The following is a 22,307-nucleotide window of genomic DNA, read 5'->3' as shown; positions in this document are numbered from 1 at the left end:
CGTACTCTTTTCGTCACCCTTTCGTTGCTCCACGCGGAGAACTTAAAGTACATCCCGGACGGCGGGGAGTTTGTGTCGCGCGTTCTGACTTTAAAATGAGGCCGACGGCGTACATACCCCAGTTAATTTTGAACACTTTGCATATTTTAAGTATGCGCCCAACTCAAATGCCGCAACAGATACGACACGCGGGATTACGTACGAGGGGAGAGATGTGTGTTCGAAAAGAAATCCACGGATTTGAAATGCAGATACGGCTGGGGGTATATACCCGAAGTATATACTTCGATTAAACGTGTAGTTGGCGACTTTTCGAGATGCTCCATACACCCTCGACCCCGATTCACTCAGGGAGATCCGCGTGCTTGATGTTAATTAGACGTTAAACTACAACAGAATCTTTATCCCGTCGCACGATCGAGCTTGCGGCGTAAGAAATCTTCATCCGTAAATGGGTAACAAATAAAATTGGATCTCTCTCTCTCTCTCTCTCTCTCTCTCTCTCTCTACCGCCATTGAAGGTAAGTCTCGTGAAAGTGCATCATTAACTTGCTAGGGATTTCCTCGAAGGATAGAGTTATTAACCGGATAATTCGACAACTTGACTACTTGATAACTTTTTAGATCTCGTTACGATCAGCGATCGTTACGCGCAGCCTCTGAAACTCGCAACACAGCGGTACGGCATTTATACGACTTCCCTCTTTCTTCAAGCTATATATAAGAAAATGCGCAATGCCCTTCCTCTCTTTCTTTTTGAGGCGTCCTTTCTCGTATCTTTCGAGATTTCAAAGCGGAAGCGACTCTCGCGGGAGAAGGGGCGGGTACTTTCGACGCGCTCGAAACGAAATACGCGGACGTGCCGTAATTATTTCTGATCGATGAAGATGTAATCGAGCCGGCCAGTATTACTAATCATAATTAACTCCCCTCCCCCCCCCCTTCCCGCCGGCATAGTCGCCTCCCCTCCAAGACGTCGTGGATGCGGTAGAAGTTTCTGGTTGCGCTATCGATTTCCACGGGGGCCACCGTATATCTTTCCCCTTTCCTCCTATTCAGCACCCTCGTTTTACTTTTACTTTAATCTTCTATACGGTTAAATTCGTATGAAAGGGAGACATCTCTGACCGACTAGGCCGAAGGGGTTCCGACTTTTGTATGAAAGACGAAAGCGCCGGATGCATCATTTTCGGACCATTTAACGCTCAAGAGCGAAACGTTCTTTCTTTCTACGACTATATAGTACAAAGTTATAACGGCTGAAGTTTTCTTTGTTTACTCCTGGAAGCCCGGGCTTTATTTCGTTGAGGACGAGGGTAAAATAGATAGAAGTCCTCCTCTGTCGGGGATACACATGTGTGCACGCGCGTGTGTATGTGCTCGTATCGCTATTGCGAGAGATTTGATAATGGACGTGGAGTATATCGATTATAAGATTTAGACCACTCGCAATATATCGTTGCTGAAAGAACAGATATCTTACAACACTAAATTAAGACATCTTAAAGATTAAATGAAAACGTGGGATTTCCCATTGCTTCAAGTAGTATCGATACACTTCAACAAATGCCATTGCGCTTTATAATTGTTTTTAAATTAAAAAGTAACAATCTATTATGCATATCCTTGATAAATTATAACGTTCGCCAATAATTATCGTTTATTACTTGATATTCTGAGTGTAATCGTCGCGTTACAAAAATTAAGACGATTAAAAAGTTTAATAAACTGTCATTATAAGGCATATTTTGTTATAAAAAAAATTATATGACAAAAGTAGAGCGATCTGATATGTCAACTGCCGAGTATACTTTATACGCTTTTAAGGTGCACTTATAAACGATTGATTTCTTCCACTTCCCATTAAGTCACGGACAAGTAGTAAAGCTCTAATGGTCGCCATTATCATTAATGTGAGATCTCGAACAGTGTTAAACCTCTTACGTAGAAATTTACATAATGCATAAGCGGGCCATATAAGAGAGCACTTCGGGACAGTTCGGCGTAAAGTCGTAATTTTCTTGCATGACCGCCATTACACGTATCTAATTGAACAACACTCTTATGCAAAGGCATTTTCAAAATTTGCATACAATAACGACCCTATTATTTTTTATTGCAGAATGCTCTTAACAGCGAGGCGAACTCACAAACTCATGGTTTTCCGTAAATTTCACAATAAATTGAGATAAGGTAGGGAAAATCGTTAAGAAGAGCCGTTTACTTAAATTGCTATCGCAACGAAAACTACCCATTATTATTACCATCATTATGATAATCGTATAAATATTTATTAATCACGTGATAAATTTTCGTAATTCTCTCCATCGTTTTTTTAACAGCCCTGTTTATGCGTTACATAACCGTAACTCTGGCAGAAAGACTATAAAGTTTGAATTTTGATCGTCGATAGATACAAGAAAGTCATGTTCGTCGTGGCGCATTTTTATTATCCCTCGTGCACTTTTACTGAAACTGTCGCGCAAACAGGAGACGGCGACGTGGCTCTGAGAGAGAATAACGGGAGAAATAAAAAGCGGGCTCTCGCTTTCGCCTGGTGTGAATAGTCTCTTTACCATTTGCATGGGGAAGCGGAGGGTAGGACGAACGGCGATGCGGATCTTATTGTTGGATCGGGCATCCTCGTGGGAAGAGAGTACGGTGGAGGTACGGAGGAGATTAGAGAGAGAAATCTCCTGCGGGAAGCAGGTACGACATTTTATATGCCAGGTGCGGGGCGATAGCATCGCGGTCGGGTTGCAGCGTTCTTATTTGAGGGATTGTATTATCGGAAACGTCGATTGCATCCCTCGTCGTACTCGCTTCAAGAGTTTGTGACGAGTATAGCGATGGGTATATAATGCATCTTGTTAGTTCGCAATGAGAGATAGGGGGGGGGGGGGAGGGGAGGGGCGAAAATAGAGGAAACTTAAACGAGAAACTTCTCGACAGGCTGCACCAAGTTACCGAGTAGTTGCATCTTAATCTATTATATCCACGTAAGGATAATATTCCTGTACTATAATCCCGTCGTTCCTATTGCTTTGCTTCAATTTGCAAACATGTCACTTTTGTCACGACCGCGCGTTATTCTATGTATTGTCGAGAGCGAAGCTAAAGCTCGGCTTAAATGACGGTCCTTTGCCCGGCAATTAACGCAATTACGCTTCCGGACTCGAATTTCCGCAATAACGGTATATGAAACTGCAATAAGATTGCCCTTTACTGTCGTGCTTCATGCTATTCCGTCGGAGAATCTCGTGTAACACGCATATTACATTCGCGAATTAGATCGTTTTTCACATATGAAATTTCTCTCTCGTGAAGGACTTTATCTTCACGAGAAATAGCTTGATGTGAGACTGTATAAAATCCAAAAAAGAAATCGATGAGTCGATTCTTTTCTTTTTTTAACCGAACCTTAAAACCGAACTTGTATCGCGTATTATTTCATCGTAATGCGCAATTCACGATTAAAAACTTCATATCAAGAAGCATCAATCTCTGCCGTTGACGACATAATAAAAAAGGATATACGCAGTTTTGCCGCGTTTATATATCCGTTTTGTCGCGTCAGAAACACCCGACTGGCTCGTATATTCTGTAAGTGTTGTTCACAGTTCACGGTGACAAAAAGTAGTAAAAGAAAGACACATATGTTCTTTTTAATTAAAGAATATAAATAGAGATGAGTTTTAGCTGTCGCTTCTGGCTTTATTTGCAAACGTGTGTATAGGTTTTATTTTTATTTTTACTCTTAAATTAGATTATGTTCCCGTGCTTAAACGCAATATTACACAAAACATGCATATACGAATGTAATTGTTGTATCTGAGTATTCACAGTATATTAAATTTTGGTCTGCGGATTCATTAAGGCAAAATAATCGTATGAATCACATAGATAATTCTCCCTATGAGAACACTGAATATTCCTCCTTAAACCTTCCTTTTATATTATTAGCTTAATTATTTAACATTGGACAACGTTTAGAAAAGAATTCTATAAAAAGCAATTAATTCGTTACGCATTACTTGAATAAAATACAAAGGAAAGAATTACTATTTAAATAAAAATTAATGACAAACTTTATAAATTTTAATCTTTAATCTTTATAATTTATCATAATTAATTATTATTATAATTATCATAAATTACTACTAATTATTATAAATTTCTAATTATTATAATCTTATAATTATAATAAATTATAATTTATAATCTTAATTATAAATTATGTAGTTTATAATCTATCTTCCAGATTTACTTTTAGTACTTTTGGTACTTTTGTATGCAATTTAAGTAGTTTGTCTCAAGTGTTCGGAAAGCGATCATTAAAGCTACGAGATAAAGTTCTCGACCAGCTTGTTGCTAATACACGTTAAAACACGTTAAACGTTTTACGCAGCTTTTGTCATCAATTTTTTTTGTGCCAATCAGATTTTAAACATTCAACAGCAATATGGATGGTGAAAATGCATCGACCAACTGTTGTAAGTCATGATTCAACGCGCGCAACTCGATAATCCGCTATTACAATTTATTTGTACAGACTTTCCGATCGTAGACAAATGTGATTCGTAACAAATCGTCAATTAGAGACCGAGTATCGGTTATAGAAGCATCAGAGAGTGGTAATTATCGGAAGGAGTATAAATGGCTGTTTGATTTATCGCGTTTTAATCTGTGTGTCACGTTAAGAAAATCACTGTTAATCGCATTAAAGTGAGATGCTTCCGAAAATGCATCAACCTGTTTTCTCTGATAATCGGATGTTGCTGAGAGTGTATCAAGGAGAATATTTCAATACAATAAATATAGATCTGTTTTTAAAATGTTTAAATAATGTATAACAAATTGTATAAAAAATACAGTCTTTTTTTTTTGTAAAATCGATCATATGAGAGTTCATATCCAATGTCGAGTTTAATTCGAAAGTCGGCTGCTGGAATATTATGTTTAAGCTCTTGCCGATCCTTAAACAAAGAATTCGTTCGAAGAATTCGTTCTCGGTGTCGATATCGGGATATGCTTATCTCGCGAACTTATATCTCTGCTTCTTCGGTCTTTGAGCCGGCTCGTTTGTATGGAGAATTGGTAGCACCGACAGTGAATAAAAAAGTATGGGAATGAGGAGTGTCGTTATTTGCATTTTCTTCAACCTTTCAAGATATTCAAAATGCATATGTATGTATTATATATATGCATTCTATATATTTTTATCAATTTTATAATTTCACCTTTTCGAAATAATTATAATTTTTAACCATATTAAAAACAGTTTCTATAAAATTTTTATCGAAGATCATTTTTTAATCATCTTTCTTTTTAATGTTCTGATAAGTCTTCTATTTATTTGGAGACCAATTGTATTATAAATAATTGATACGACGCAAAAACTTTATTAAATGAAAGTATTATCTTACACTATAGTTTTCAATAAAAATGTTTTAAGTGAATAAAATATAAAACTTGATCTTTCATAAAAACATAATAGAAATCTTATTCGATAAGAATTCAAAGAAATAAAATTATAATCGATAAAAATTTAATCAATTTAATAAATATCTTTTTATATGACATTAAAACAAACTTTTGCAGCATCGAACGATTGCAACGTGCACATTTTTTTTTTTTTTCGCAAAGTCAAAGGCACTCTTTTTAAACAACAAATTTCTTCATTTGAGCCCTGTCTGAAACGTTCTCGCCCGGATTTCGTGCGGTGTGATGAACTTATCATTCTGACGTAATGCGGTCACGATGACGATGAAATATCAAGTAAGAGACTGCATATAAAAGTCCCAAGCTAAAACCAGACGGGTCTCGGTGAAGTCCGGTAGATTATGTCACACCGAAAATGCCCCCGCGGTTTCCGCGACCACGCCGCTGCGGTCCACGGTTCACAATAAATTCCCGCACATTTCGGCTGCTACTGTTACCTACCTTATACTTAACCATTACATACGCGCGCACCATGGAATTATATTCTCCGGTCGGATATGGTGCAACTGTGCAGCGCGAGACCGTAAAATTATAACGCTGGCTGGCGTTTCTAATTTCGTTGAACGCGCTAACGTTACGCGCAAAACGCTCCGGGTCACTTAAACGGTAATGCACGTGGATGCGAATCGCATACGAAAGGTCAGAGCGCGTTGTATTGTAATACAACGCAATGTAATATTATCGGCATTATATATAATACATATAACGGTAATATTCGGTGATATTCTAAAAAATATCATATAATATGTTTCAACCTCGCAATTATTTACCGGTATAATTTATCATTTCGACAAATAAAATGTCATTAATATCTCTTGTGTATGAATTATTGCAATAAATGATAAATAATAAAAGCTCTCTCGTATTTTAGGATTTACTCGTCGGCGATGCGGTATTTGCCGTCGAGAATTTTTTGCGAGGCCGGGACATGTGTGAACAGTTCCTGTCTTTCCTTGCACGACATTTAGTACGTGCCTAGGTGCACTTTGTAGCTCGTTAGTCCGCGATGCACCCTTTCAATCGTGAGGCAACTCTCCACCATTTTTGCTACATGAGCCTTCGATGTTCTAACGCGACATGACGAAAAGAGAGCAAGAAAGAGACAGAAAAAGAAAAAAAAAATAGGATAGGAACGAACAGAAAAGCTTTAAAAAAAGCACGAAACGATCGTAGGGCTTATCTACTTGTCGCTCGTCGGTGAAGTGATCTAATTTCCGAAAAGACCAGTCGATTTAAACATTTTGATTTCATCGTCTCGTAACACGGTCAATCGTCTTCTCTGTGCATTCTGAAAGTGCCTCCCGAATACACAATGCTCGAACCTGATCGAAAGGATGCGCAACGCGAACGGGCAAAATTCATTGGCATACGTGCACGGTAAACGTGATATCCTGAATACAACTATATACACTTAGATTTGCCCTCATATCAATAATACGATATTTAATTCAATATCATATTATTAATATCATTTATATACTCAAACAAATTCGAAATGTAATATAAAAAAAACTAAAAGAAGAAAAGGAAAAAAACATAGTTCATTAAAATTCGTCATAAAACTCATTCAAACAGTCGCGTTATATATAGATTTTGCAACATCATTTTTACTAAAAATAATAATAATAAAAATAAAACTACTTACAAAATAATAAAAATTATTTATAAAAAACCTACTATGGTGCAGAATCGACTTTTCTAAATGATTTCAATTATATCTCTTGAATCGTCAAATGATAAAAAGATCATGAAACATTGAACAATTTCTAGCTTGTTAATGAATTCTAACGTATAAAATCGTTATATATATATATATATGCATTCATATCAAAATAATTACATTTTTTAACTCCCTCGGGGATGTAGCAAAGCAATTTTAATTGCGGATATTTTATAATGATACCCCGGGGGCGTGAATGGAACTCGCTTTTATAGACAAGCTCATGGAATAATGTAAATAACGCTCTCGAATAATCCCGTGGGATCAATGAATCATCGGATTTATACAAATTTCGCATCCGCATCATTTCGGTTGTATTATTATAATCCTTATGCATAGCATTTTTAAAGCTTGTTACTTATGCTACAATTGATAAAAGAACGTCAGTATACAAAATATATGCCATGAGAATATATATGTAGCGTGAATAGCATCTTACTCTTTCGATTCATTATTAATTAAGTTAGCTGAATATTGTAACGTTATATAATTTGAACTTTTAATAATTTATATATAATAATAACACACATATATATATATATATATATATATATATATAATAATAATAAAAAAGTGTTAATTAAAAAATGTTGCTTTTTCCTTCCTACTCGTATTTTCAAAATTATTTGACAGTTTTATTAAGTTTTATTCACGCATAATTATTTACGGGAGATAAAAATAGTTTTCAAATATATATATATATATATATATCGACAAAAATAAATAGCTATGCATACAAAATGGTAATACGAAAATCATTACTATGAAAACATGTGTTCGATATATAAAAAGCGATTGATGAATTCACTTCTGACAAAGAAGAATGGGACTCATTTGTGGCGGGCGGTTCTCGATCTCAAAGTCAGAAGAAAAATGGATTTCTTGTACCTACCGCGGGGAATGGACATAAATGTAGATCCACCTGTACAAATGAAGACCCATTTTTCACTTGGCAGTCCTGTGATTTCGCCAATGACTTTTTACGATAACCCGACCGAAGTCTGCGATAACTAACTACAATGCGATATCAGGCGTTACATACCGCGCTACTCTAAAACCGATAAATCATATCTTGTACCCATTTTTGTAAAATATCGATCTGACTTATAGCTGTCTCGAGCGTTTTATCTCGGAAACGTGTATAGGATCGACAGTGGAATATTGACGTGACTAATTTTTCGATGTGCCTTCGTATCGCAATAAACTTTTTACGTCCTGACCTCCATTTCTATTTACACATCAAGAGAAGTGCTATAAATAAAGAAAAATACAGATAAAAATAAAACAATATTAAATAAAAATTTGTTTCTTTACGTATTTATTATTTATGTATTTAAGTCTTTACCATGTATGCCATTATTTAACAAACTTATATTTCGTTTGTAATAAAAAATTCTTATTTCCTTTTTAAAAATCCAACAAATTAACTTGTTTACCGTGTTAATTTACAGTATACAATCCCGCGTAATTAATATTTCACTTTTGCTTTATGACAGCTGTAAAGATTTTATAATTCTCACATATGCAACGTAATGCAATTTAATGAATGTTATATTTTAACATAAACCCTGACAAAAGGGCTTTTTATCAGAGCTTTTAATCATCCCTCTGATGTCACGGATTTTTATCTAACAAATCGAAGCGTGCTATCATCCTTCCACTAATCGATAAACATAATTATTCCACGTCAGTCTTACGACATAAAAGTTCTCTGGAAACAAAGCTTTGTGGATCAGAGACGCAGAACGAGGACGAAAAAGGAGCTACAGGAATCAGCAATTCTCCAGCAATGAGCTATAGATCATAAGCCGCCGTGCGACGAAGATTGATTAGTACAGATTCATTTGTTCGCCGACTTTTTCTTATTAACTCTCATCAAAAGATGATAATGTGATTATTATTCTTGGAAAATTTTGGTACTTTTAATGAGCAGGTAGATCTGACAAAGAGATTATCCGACGTGTACTAAGTCCACTAACAAGATCATTATAAAACTCGTTAATACCCCCGTGTTACCAGAGTAATTATTTTTACAACAGCAGGGATTAGATGAAGTCATTATTCAAAGTCCACGCTAATAGGTTACCGAAAACTTCATTACTAATGTATCAAATAGTGAATCGATAATAAATGAATACGTCATTATTATAATTATTATTAATGTATCAATTTATGTGTGTCGTACAACATTTACATTGTAATAGAATACTCATCTTCGCGGTAATACGGTAGCAAGCAATAATGAACTTGTCAGAATGAAATATTATTATTCGGTGTTAATATTAATATTTACTGTAACAACGTAATTTAACAGAGTACTCGGAATATGTGAAATTTTTAGGAAACCAAGTCTCTCACACACACGGTTTTATTATTGAACTCGCTTACTTGGATTCGGTGACCGCCTTTCGGCGGTCTTCCCGTATTGGGACCCTCCCTAGTGGTCCCGAAGTTGTGCTTTCCGGTCACCGAAATCCAGCGCTGTAACAGCTAGAAACAGCAGAGATCCACTGTCGTTAAACTGCGGCACCGACACACGACGCGACGCGGCATGATTGTGTGCGGAGGACGGCACGAAGAAATTTTGGGAAATCGCGAATTCTCGCCCCGTCACGTCCCACGTAAATCGTCATCGCGCATGTCGTGTGTACGTATGATGCATGAGTGTGTCGTGTAAATTTAAGCGCGCTGTCATGCGGGGGAAGCGGTCAACGTCAGGAATTCGACGACACGACAGCGTCTGGCGTTCGCGTCGACGAAAGCGAGCCGACAATATCTCGCGGTATTTTGGCCGCGTTACAGGACGACTGTCGCGTAGGACTCTGCGTGATTAGTGGCCAAAACGTTGCCAGGATCGAAGCGACCGCAACAAAAAAATAATCTAGGTCTCCAAGCTTGACGGGTAACGACGAAGATGAATTCTAATTAACGTAATGGCGCCCCGAAGCGTTGAGATTTCGCAAATGTCACAAGAGAGAGAGAGAGAGAGAGAGAGAGAGAGAGAGGGGGGGAGCATCCTTGTACTCTATATTTCACACATTGTTACATCATCGTTGCGATGATTTTTCTCGCAATGGTTGCAAAATCGAACGAATATTTTTTTCTACAATTTGATTAAAAAGTGATTTCGGTTTCACATGACGATAAACAGAGCGCGGTACAGCGGTGTTGCAGTGAATACGGTCAACGTTGAATCAGACACCCCGATCTCGCATACGCGTGCAACGCTTTGTGTCCGGCGCGATTGGCTACGAAGCCAATTTTTAAATAAACACACGCAGCCCGTATTTTTATGCCGTAGCTTTACATAGTTTGTAACGAAAGCAGCGTTATTTGTCGAATTTCGCGGAACGCGTGACATTTCGTTCGGAAATATTCATTCGCCGTCATTATTTGTCGAAATTATCCCTCCCAGCTCAGCCGTTCGATTTTTCGTACGGGATCACTAAATTCACGATTTTCATATTGGCACGACGATAAGTACTGACGCACGAAATTATATTTAAATAATATAACTATAACTTGGAACTTCAACGGTAGATTATTTAACGAATTTTGAGTCACGCCGTTAGAGCCATTTGACAAAAAAATCGTCCAAAACACAAAATTGACAAAATTGATTTTATTAATTTACAATCTCAAGATTTTTGTCTGTTTTAAACAATTGCCGCACAGTCATTTGAAATTTTATACACCGTGATCTTTGCTCTCGTTATTGCCAGCTTGCCCGAAGAGCACTTCCCGAAAGTAACAAAGTATCTCGGCTTCATGAGTCGCCGATGTTTCCTGGACCCGAGCCAAGCGTATGCTTTGGAAATCGTGTAGATTATCGGCTAAATTAGATTTACTAGCGAGAAATGGCGAGATCGAGTCAGACAGCACATTCCCCCGCAGTGTTCGTACCGACCCCGCGTCAATTTTCGCAATTTATATCAGACCACCGTTCGCGGCGCGGCAAGAGACACAAGAGCACTATCACATCGGAATGCGGTACGCACTGGTGAATAAGGATGAATGAGCAGTCGTGGAAGAAAAAGTAGAAAATAGAACGGCGTGTCGCATAGAGGCTGATGAGGACCCTGTCTTCCGTCGGCGGGTATATACAACGGTGGAAAAATTGTAGCGAGACGAGTAATTGGACACCGGGTGGCCATATTAGAACACGCGGAGACAGCGGCGATGGTAAAGCGGGGAGAGCGAGGCGGATGGATCGAGAAAGACGTGAGAGAGAGAGAGAGAGAGAGAGAGAGACAGAAAGAGGGGGGGAGGGGAGGGGGGACGAAGAAAGATGCGGAAAGCGAAATAGAAATGAGATAGCAAAATCGGCACGGCGACGGGATGAGTTGAAAAGAAAATAATATGAGCGAGAGAAGTGCAGAAGTAAAGGGTGAGCCTTTAAAAAGCGGAAGTTGAGGAGCGCGATAAAGGGATGTACTGTATACTTGCTTGTAAAGAGAAAAAAACCGCTCGAGGAGAAATGCGATAATGACAGAGAAAAATGAGAAGAAGAAGAAGAAGAAGAAGAGAGAAGGTAGAGGAATGGTAAAATAGATGGCGAAATCGGTAGGAAGACAGGAAGACGAGTCAAAGAAGAAATGAGAGAAGAAATGGAGAGAAATACAGAATGGGAAAGTTGCGGAAACCAAGTTAATAAAAGTCTCGAAGTAAATTGAATATATATATATGTAAATAGGACGAAACGTAAATTTTTACAAAAAGAAAAGAAAAGAAGAGTCTTGAGAAATACGAAAAAAGTTTGTTATAATAAAAATCATAAAAAGATGATATGACAATAAGTACGAATGTTTTCTTCCCACGAGCGATTATTGCGCGAGCAATATTTGTAATGACAAAAGAGAAATTAAAGAAAGCTGAACAGGGCGGAATATAATAATGGAAATGGAAAGAAAGGAGCAGCTCATAATAAATTTGTAACGAAAAAGCATGGATTTGGAACGAAATAATCGAAATGGAATGAAATGTTTAAGTAGAAATGCTAGTAAAAGAAATGAAGAGCCCTTTTACCAGCGAGAATAAAACAGAAAGACAGAACACTTTGATAAGAAGCTGCAACCAGGTCGCAAAATTAGCAACCAGGAACGAAACTACGAAGTCGGCACTAACTAATGGCGAAAAGATCTTTAATAAAACATGGATTCTAAGAATCGTAGAAAATTCGCGCGGAGAATTCGCATCGGGAATAGCGAAAAGGGCTAAAGTGAGATGTCCCAAGACAGGTTCGGGTTAAAGAAGATAAATGTATCAAAGAACGAGAGAATAGGAAGCGGAGGAGGGGGGGGGGGGAGGGAGAGGCGAAATTCGCACGGAAGAGCACGGTGAATCAGGAACAAGCGGACGAGAAGCGAAATCAGCAAGACAGAAAGAAACGTGGCGAAAAATTCGAGCAGAGGCAGATTCAATGGGCTATGGGGACCGAGGGAGTCTCTGAGTAACTTATTTACTTCGGAAAAAGGCGGTAAAAGAGATCGAGAGGAATCAACTTGAAACAGAGAGCGGAGGAACGGGTAACCGCGGACCCGGCGAGGCGGTCCCGCGCGCCATCGCCATCGTCGCGATCTAGCGTGTTCTCGCGCGCGCGCGTGCGCACGTGCGTGCTTGCGCGGTACCGTTTTAGTATCCGAGCACACATATCGGTGCGCACCGGTGTGCATTATCTAACACTTAAAATTAGACGGCGACGGCGACAGCGACGACGACGTCGACAACGGTGGATGATCTCCTCTTTGGTCCATACGAGAGGGAAGAAGACCGGAGCGAATGGAGATCTCCGTTGGAGACGATTCTTGTGGATTATATCGCGATGCACTTGCACTGAACGACGATATCACGTCGGAACTTTTTCTCCAGTGACACTTTCTTTTTCTTTTTTTATCTCCGAACACTGTGCACGATACGATGCCCCTTCGCTCATTTCTCCATCCGCCTGCGCTCTCTCTCTCTCTCTCTCTCTCTCTCTCTCTCTCTCTCTCGCGCGCGCGCGCGCGCGCGCTCGCGCTCGCCCTCCCTCTATTTCTTCCGGCCTTACTTTCCGCCGTTTCGCTCTAAGTAATGTGATGTTTATCGTATATGGTGTGGATGATGAAGTTGCCGATGACGAGGTTTACTCAGACGCACCGCGTTCGTCCGGGCCGGCTGGCCGCCCGTCTCAGAGTGAATGTCTTATTAGTTATTTCTGGTTTAGCTACTTCGTCGCCGCTCTGTTCCTCCTTTTCTTGATCTTCTGCCCGAACCGACTCTCCTACCTCCCCCTTCCCTCCCCCGTAACCGTTCTGTGTGCTCCCACGTTTTCAACTATCGGACTCGATCTGCATCGCGCCATCAGCCGTGCAAGCTCGAAAGCTTACCGTTGGCTCGGTGCTTACGACGGATTCCCGTTGTATTCGGTGAGATCGAGACGAAATCCATCCACTATCGCGATTGGATGAGATTCAACCGTACTGGAAACTTCTCAATAACTCGTTGTCAATCTCATCATTCTTGAGTTGGATTAAAACTTAAAACATCGGTGATTTTGAATTGAATTCCCAAGAAGAAAAACTTCAACTTCGAAGAAAAATTAACTCACAGAAAGAGATCTCACTTTGTTCGCGAAGTGCCTCGATAGAATTTTAGAGCGCAACTAATCGCATGATATCATCTTCGCACTGATCTCATCTCGTCGATCAATCTCACAAATTTTTCTCGACGCCCCTCTTTATTCTCAGTGTAAACCTTGTTGTTTATTCTCTTTAAAAAATAGTATCACTAACTCTTATTTTTCTTTTCATTTCTATTTTCAAATCACAGATTTGGATACATCGAAGGTACGACGAGATATCACTAATGTTCACGTTTTTTCCAAGTACAAGATGTCGGTCAGGTATCCGGATAAATTCTGATCCCGCGAGAGAGCTTGTTCTCGCGAGTGCTGAATATATCCCACGACGCCCCTCTTTAACCCTCTACATACGAAAGGGCGAAGTTTACGGCTATGTGTATAACTTCTTCTTTTTTGCCTTGAGGTTATTCCCAATTGTTGCTTCTATCACCCCTGAATTTTCTTTTCGCCTCCGAATAATACACGTGTACATGTTTCACGTGTATTTTATAACAAGTTATAAGAGCGAGACAGATATGTTACGCTTGGGGAATTTCCTTGTAAAGGGAAACCGATCTGCCCGTAACATTAAACTTTATCGCGCGATAAGACTGTTCATTTTATGAGAATTAAAAAAGATTCCACATATTCCTTTGGGGAAAGCCGAGTTTTAAATTTCTAAACGAACCGTGATATAAATTCTTGTAAACGTTTCCATTTTTGTTTTTCTGCTTTTTGCATGGTACGCTGCGTTACGTAACATACAATTACTAAATTGCGATATGTAAAAGCCGGATGTTATTCAGTAATAAAAACGAAACGGCGATATTTAAAAAATATCTATCAATTGTAGATGGTTTTATTTACAATAAATTGCCCATTAAATATTTCTCATTGCCACATAAAAATTTACTTACAAAAAGAAAAATCAACATGTTTTATTTTAACATTTGTGCACCTACATAATACTTTGTTGATTTTAATAACTCACCTAGACAATCTTCTATTGATATTAAACAATTTTTAATAAAATCTTTTATTCGTATTTGCCCAACTACGTTAACTCTATCTGGTACAAGATGGGGAAACTGGGGATGCGCCCGTGGATGTTTCGCACTCGTAAATTGAAAATAAACGGAAGCGTTAAATTATACTGATCAACTCGTATGGAGAAAAAAAAAAAAGAATAGCTCTTTCTGCGTTCGCGTTTCGCGTTTCGGGGCCTCTTACTCTTCTAAATACGGATGATGTGTTAAAAGAGATCTCGTTAAAGTATGTGACCCGTTACCGAGCTCGGAGAGAACGGGAGACTTTAAAAGATGACAAAGTGGATGCCGGCGCGTTACGTACGGGCTGCAGGTACGACGTAACGACCCTTACATCCCCATTTATGGCTTCCTGTCCTTTCAAAAGCTCGGCGATAATAAATGATAGCAAGAGTAGAACGCAGAATTTCTCCAAAGACGAAGAAGAGAGAGAGAGAGAGAGAGAGAGAGAGAGAGAGAGAGAGAGAGAGAGAGAGAGAAAGGGGGAGGGGGAAGGGTGGAAGAAAGAGAGAGAGAGAGAGAGAGAAAGAGAAATAAAGAGAGGGAAACCGATAACTTTTTATACAGCTTGCACCAACGGGTAATTACGCGCGGAGAATTACTTTACGGATCGTTATATATGGCCAATAAGGACGCACCATTTGCGAAAAGCGTCGGTCCGACGAAGCAGATCGTTGAACTTTTGCGACGCAAGTGGAATTGTGATTATTATTCCACAGGTTATCTCCATCAGGGCACTTCCTATTTCCGCGGAATCTACATTTCCCCGTCTAATGTAACGCGATAGTTGATAACGATTACAATGATGTCTGCCTAAAAGTCTTCCGCCGGAATATTTGCGACAGGCGAAATATCATTCTCGCGCGCGCAATAAGCGGCAAGAGAGTAATAAAGGAAAACACGAACAAGGCGAGGCGAGGAGTATATATATACTGCGAATGCATATCTCGGAAAAGGAACGAAATGAACGTTGCTTGCGAAAGAAACTAAATGTTAATATGACCGTCAGAGTCTCAACGTGTGACTTCAATTTCAAATAAATGTAATTGCGAGCGATATAATGACTGTAGATGAATACAAAAGACGTTATGAAAAAAGATTGCAATATACGTCGTCGTGTAATAAAGTATTTCGTGTAATAATTAAATAATTTCTTTAAATGTATAATTATAAAAGTTATAAATAAACCATATATATATATATATATATATATATAATTCCCGTAATTTGAATATAATAATAACATTTCAGATTTTATAATTATAATAATATTTATATCAATTAATTATATTTGACGAAAGTTATTTTCTCTTTGTTTCCGCGAATCGCTTACCGTTAGACTTGTCTAGTTTCATGCAATAAATAATTAGGGATTTTCTTCTCGGTCAACAGTTACAGTGACTTAACGATAAATCTTCTGCTTAAGCAATAACTCTCGTAACTAAATGGTACCAATAATGCTCTCTATCCTCTAAGTAGTAATAACCGAGTCTGGCATGACGGGCTCGATACCTCGCCAGATTGTCACACGATATGGTTCTCTTCTATTGTCACTGACACTCGGTGACTTCCTCGGTGTCTCCTCGTAATACCTCCTCTCTTTCGTTCCCGATGTATTGCGTCGAGATGCTCACAGGATTAAACGGAAGATCATATTGTGGCTGCAATAAAGGGGAACGAAGTGCTTTTTACCCAAAATACAACGCGTGCACTCGGCTTTGTAAATTTACGCTCTTGGCCTCGCGTCGTCTGCATATAAATCTGATTTTACATTCTTATATAAAAACGAACGTGTGTGGAATACCTTGCTCTCGTTTTAGCCGGTAAGATTAACCCAGAAACTCCACTTCCGCTTTAAGTGGATTCCAAAGACAGCGGCCCAGACGGCGGTAGCATAGATATCTCTTGGAAAAATCAAAGACGACAGCTGGGATTCGAATCTTGGCCCGTTTAATTGAATTCCGGAACTTGATGCGGCATACAAGTCGGCCGAGGAATTACTGGATTACTCGTCAATGACAAATTCCTTAGGAAAATTCAAGGCGAAATATCGGACAACTTTTCATATAAGAAATATCAAAAAATTAAAACTCTCAATAAGATTCAATTAAAATTTGATTATATAAAATTCATCATTTATCATGTTATCAAAAATTTTATTATTATTAAGCATAGGTTGAGTATCTACATCTAGATTTTATTTTAATCATCGATGCAATTATAACGAAAGTTCTCCAGAGCTTTCACACAAATTTTCCCATTACTCATTTCGACGTCTGGTTTCTTTCGATTTCTGGTTTATAAAATATTTTTATCCGCGAAGGAGAAATACAAACCGGAGAAAGGGGATAAATGAAACGAGGTATATAGTAACGGAGGAGAAATGAGAATTCACGACACACGACACCAGTGATGCTACATCGCTGCGAGAGAACCTTATCGCGAGAGCGCAATGGCGATTTATCTGTTTGCCAAGAGGATCCAGTTTGCTCATCAGGACATATTCCACGACGGGCGTTTGTTTCCTGTGTGCGTGTCTGCATATGTGTGCGTGTTTTGTGTATAGCGATGCGCACGCGCATCGCTTGCTGCATTCGCTAGGAAAACTGATTTTTCTTTTTACGCTGCGGCTGCAAAAGTCGCACGATAGTCGCATCAACGCCATTTTCTGCGTGATTCCCTCGGCTTCCTTGCCTACATAATGCATCGAATGGAATGTCGTTGCGCATTGTTGCGCAAGTAAAATATGCTACCGTCAGACAGCCAGTCGGTTAATCAAACGTTCCTTCTCTTTCTAAAACGCATTGGCGTACATGCGATAGATCACTGTTTGATACACTGTTCGACTGTTCCTCTTGTAATCTCAGAGATTGCCGCAGTGTGGCGCTGCGAAACGAGATTTTGGTGTATCTTGGCGCTCATATATCAAAGACAAAATAAGAAACACAGTACTTAATAATATTGTCGACCAAGTCGTTTAAACAATTTAAAGGCAAATATTGTATTTTATTTGTAAGCTTGCAAATAATTATTATTTAAAATGTCTGGAGATCCCTCATTTAGTTGGATATTTCACTCGCGAAAATCATTACGGAGAATTTGTGATATTAAATGTACATTATACCAGGCATCGACGGATTCGTCAAAAATAATCTGGAAGATTTTGGCGAAGTTACTGTTTACTGATGATATTAATATCTTTCACGTGATCATTTAATCTATTCAACGACAGCAGCCTTGGGAAAATACCTGCGGGACAATTTCTCGGTGTTTTGCAAGTGAAATTTATACAGTATTCAATATCAATCTTGATGAAATTTCGTCGGCTCGAACATCGATCGGGGTGAAAAATATGTAGAGGTCGCAACGAAGTGCAAAACGAGATTGTCATTCTAACTTTGAGATAAACATCTGTAAAATTATTAAGACTATTAACTTAATCTTCTAATATACCTTCAGTTTTTATATTTTTCTTCTACATATTTTTTGCTACATAGATATGCTTGCCAATAAAAAAAATTAGTATAATTATATAATATAATTAATAAGTTATTATTTTTGTCACAAATTAATTGTAAAAATCTTTTTAGTTTATTCAAGTTACTATACTTCCTGTATATTTAGTATAGTGATAATTTGATATAAAATTATAAAACAATATTATATCGTATATCATTTTGCTTAATAAAATCCAATTGGACATTATCTCTTTTCAGTTTTTAAATTCTCGGCATTTGAATGAATAAAGTTGATTGGTAATCAGATCTTTCGATCGTGAAACGTGGATAACGCGATGGACTTGTAGGCCAAATTTTGAAGTTCGCCGTCGGTCACACTGCACAATGAACATTGTATGGAGACCTGTATCCCTGGTAGTCGCTTAACGTAAATGGCTACATGAACTGAAACAAAGGACTCGTCGGACTAACAATGGGCCTGTATATGGCTGGCCAAACAGGTGTTTCCTGCCGTAGTCCTTCGAATTATGGTGACATTATCTGGATGACTTATAACGCACGATAATTGTTATCGATTAAAATTGTCTATTTTTAAAATATGTATTGTATCGTTAGCACATTCAACAAATAAAACATAAGTCTCTCTATCTGTCGCCGTATGTTTAAAATAAAAAAAATGTACGTTTAAAATATAATAATATATAATATTAATTAATATTAATATTAATATATAATATTTTTACTATGGATATAGTAACCTTACAAATGTATCGTATGTTTTTATGAATAAAATAAATTGAAAGTCTTGTCCAATTTTCCAAACCACAGATCTCTCTCGTTAAAATTATTACGCATTCTATATCACGACGGTTAAAATTTAGACACACAAAAAGATTTAATTTTTTTTCGACCCTATTACGTTTGCAATCTATCTATTTCACGCTTTACACAAGCGCTACTCAGGGCTCCGTGTGTTACGTTCCTGGCTGCTATTTTTACTATCACCCATGGGTTATTTATAACTGTAACGAATGTACGACAGAAACGTTTCGCTGCCGGCGCGACTCCTACCCGATGGAAAATATATCTCGATCTAATTTATAGCCGAATGTCGCATCAGGATGGCCCGTCCTCACTTATCAGGCTGTTTATTGCCACGCAATATCACCATGTATGCGCAAGAATTAACCATTATTATGATTTTCAGCGTATCTCATTTCTGCTTTTGCCCATGGGATATTCATAATACCACCGAGAGTACGAGACAGACTTAATTTCACATCGACGGCTCGCGATTTTCATTTACCGTGAAACTTTCGACGTGTAGATTCACGCCAGTGGCAGCTCACACTTGCCCACACTGGGAATTGAGTACAAAAGAGAGCCTATTTATTGGCGGAATAATTCCGTATACGGCAATTTCCTACCGATCGTCGTTTTCCCGCAAAATTATTACCGCATTTTCCACAGTTACGTTATTAATAAAATAAAATGGAATTTCTCTCTTTCTCCCTCTCCGATATTATTTTTCTTAAAATAATAATTCAATGATAATAATTCCCTTTATTGGTGCATGTAAAATAATTATTTCATAAAACCATCGTATTAAAATTGGTTTATTCGCATATATTACTTTAATAATGAAACAACATTATCAATTGGATTGTCGGATTTTACTAAATGGATTTTTCTTTTTTTTTTTTTTTATGTGGATACGAAGTCAGTGTAAATGAATAATGTGACAGAATGCAGGATTATTATTTAAATTACACGAAATTATACTTTGAACATACGTTAAACCGTATTAATGATGATGTGAAACTATCAATAGCATATATCAGATTAATTATTAATGTTTCTAATTATCGTACATATCTCATTATTCCTCAAATTAGAGAATCGTGATGATAACACATATATCACTTCCCCTAGGTATACTTAAATATTGTTATAATAATAATTGGGATAAATTCAACACATTCAATTAAATAAAACATATAATAATTATTTATCATGTTTTATTTAATCGCATTAAATTTATTGTTTCACCCATGAACGTTATAATTATAAATGCAACGTCCAATTACTGCAATTTGCGATTGAAATATAATTCCATTGTCTCTAAATGATAAACGTAATTAAACTGCTGTTATTTCAAACATAATTAAACACCCGATGTAATTAAAAAGACAGTTCTTACGAGCAATTTGTGCGTATTTTAGTATCAACGCTACGTTTTGCGTCGTATAATAATAATTATTTAAACGCTAATCACTCGACCGTCTAATTATTTTACTTGCAATTGAGTAAACTCGTTATTAACCTGATGATGACATGTACGTTCATTAATGAGAAATTCAATGATTACAGACACGACTCTCAGACATCATCTGCCTTCGATTTTCCATTGGCGGGCCTCGGCAATTTTATGATGTTAAATTCATGCCGCGCATTCATATTCATGTGCGTGAAAAGGATAATTTATACCTATCGCCCCATACATTTTGGCGACCTTATCTGGCGTCCATTGTTCACCATTGCAACGCCGATTGAACTAAAATTCATCACCATAGGTATTTGCTAGTGAATACCTCTGTCATTGCAAAACGTCATTGCACGGCCCGTTAATTCTGCCGTGGTTGACATCGCGAGCGTGCGTCAGGTGATACGTTACGAATGATTTGAATAGCATCCGGTTTGTATTAGGGAATACGTAATTCGCCTAGGTAACTTATAGATACAAACAATCCGAATTATTTCGTTATCGTTCTGATAAAATATCTTTGTGTTGGCTATAAATATATACGATCAATTCGAGAGCGGAATATAATAGATCGTTATAAAAATTATTTATATGGAAATATAAATATGGAATATATGGAATATACTTTGATAACAATTTGTTATATCGCAACATAACGATATACATAAACATTAAAAAAGTTAGTATAAATTTATGTGAAGGGGACACATTTTTTTTTCTATTTTCTATTTTCTATTTTCGTAGTTTTGTAACTGTCACTATTACTTAGCTGTAATCACTGTCACTCAGTGATATTTAGTTGTTAAAATGGAGGTCACGTTATAGAGCAATGTAAGGATTGGTTAATACCTAGCAGGTGGTTAATTGTTTCAGGATTACTGGTTCGCATTAATGGTTATAGGCTGCTTAAGCTGGGAGGATTAGCAATTATTGGCTGCTCGGTATGCAGGATATACAATACAACATCGTCGATTGTGAAAGTTTTCGATAACAATAGACTCGGGTACGATTCGTAAAGTGGAAACGGCTTCAGCTTTAATTTCGCTGACGTGGTGCAGCAATCTTATAAATTATATTCGTCTTTAATGGGTCTTGAAATGTTTCATTTAGCAGCTATTAAAATTTACCCAGTATCCCGAGGTTTCTAATAATGGAGAATAGTGCAATGTAACGCCGTGCAATAACGCTGTAAATTGGTATTTCAGCTTATTCAGGAATTTACATATAAACATTTACGCGTTACATATATCATAAACTTTAACGTACTTTTTTACGTACCTATAAAAAGTGATAGCATATTTTACAAATAAAATGACCATATTTTATTTTAAATAACGATTTACTATATGTGCGCGTGTGTATATGTGTGTAAAATACATTGAGTAAATTTTATTTCATAAAAGAATATTTACTTGTCATCATTAGAAAAGCTGGAATTGATGTTCACGGAACCTTACGAATAAAAAATTATATTATTGGCTGACAATACTATTTTCATTATTTCAACATTATTTCTCTGAAACATATTTAATTACTATTTTACTTCATATATTTTTAATTCGGTTCAATTATTTCATAATCACTATATTCATTATATTGATAACAATAAATGTGATAGCAAAAAGTTCTCTTTATACTTTTATTACTATTATACGATATAAAGTATAGAAAATTAACGCTTGGTTGCTTTCAAATAATAACTTTTTAAAATACATAAATT

The 22,307-nt window shown here is 37.4% G+C and overlaps 1 protein-coding gene across 2 annotated transcripts in view; it reads right to left on the bottom strand.

The window, feature by feature from the left end:
- Nucleotides 1-13,493, bottom strand: part of tn (tripartite motif containing protein thin) — a 62,634-nt gene extending 49,141 nt beyond the window's left edge. The window contains exons 1-2 of one of the 2 annotated variants that reach the window (XM_089076980.1): nucleotides 13,358-13,493; nucleotides 9,611-9,712 (exon numbers count right to left, since the gene is read on the bottom strand). The gene's annotated coding sequence lies outside the window, so the exon portion shown is untranslated. Of the gene's footprint in view, nucleotides 1-9,610; nucleotides 9,713-13,268 lie in introns of both variants that reach the window. The other variant, XM_089076981.1, reaches the window with a different exon arrangement.
- Between the last annotated feature and the right edge of the window lie 8,814 nt (nucleotides 13,494-22,307).

The sequence above is a fragment of the Pogonomyrmex barbatus genome, unplaced genomic scaffold, assembly GCF_055798465.1.
Source record: "Pogonomyrmex barbatus isolate J1 unplaced genomic scaffold, ASM5579846v1 scaffold2, whole genome shotgun sequence".
NCBI classification, from domain to species: Eukaryota; Metazoa; Arthropoda; class Insecta; order Hymenoptera; family Formicidae; genus Pogonomyrmex; species Pogonomyrmex barbatus.
This window is presented reverse-complemented; position numbering and strand designations above follow the sequence as displayed.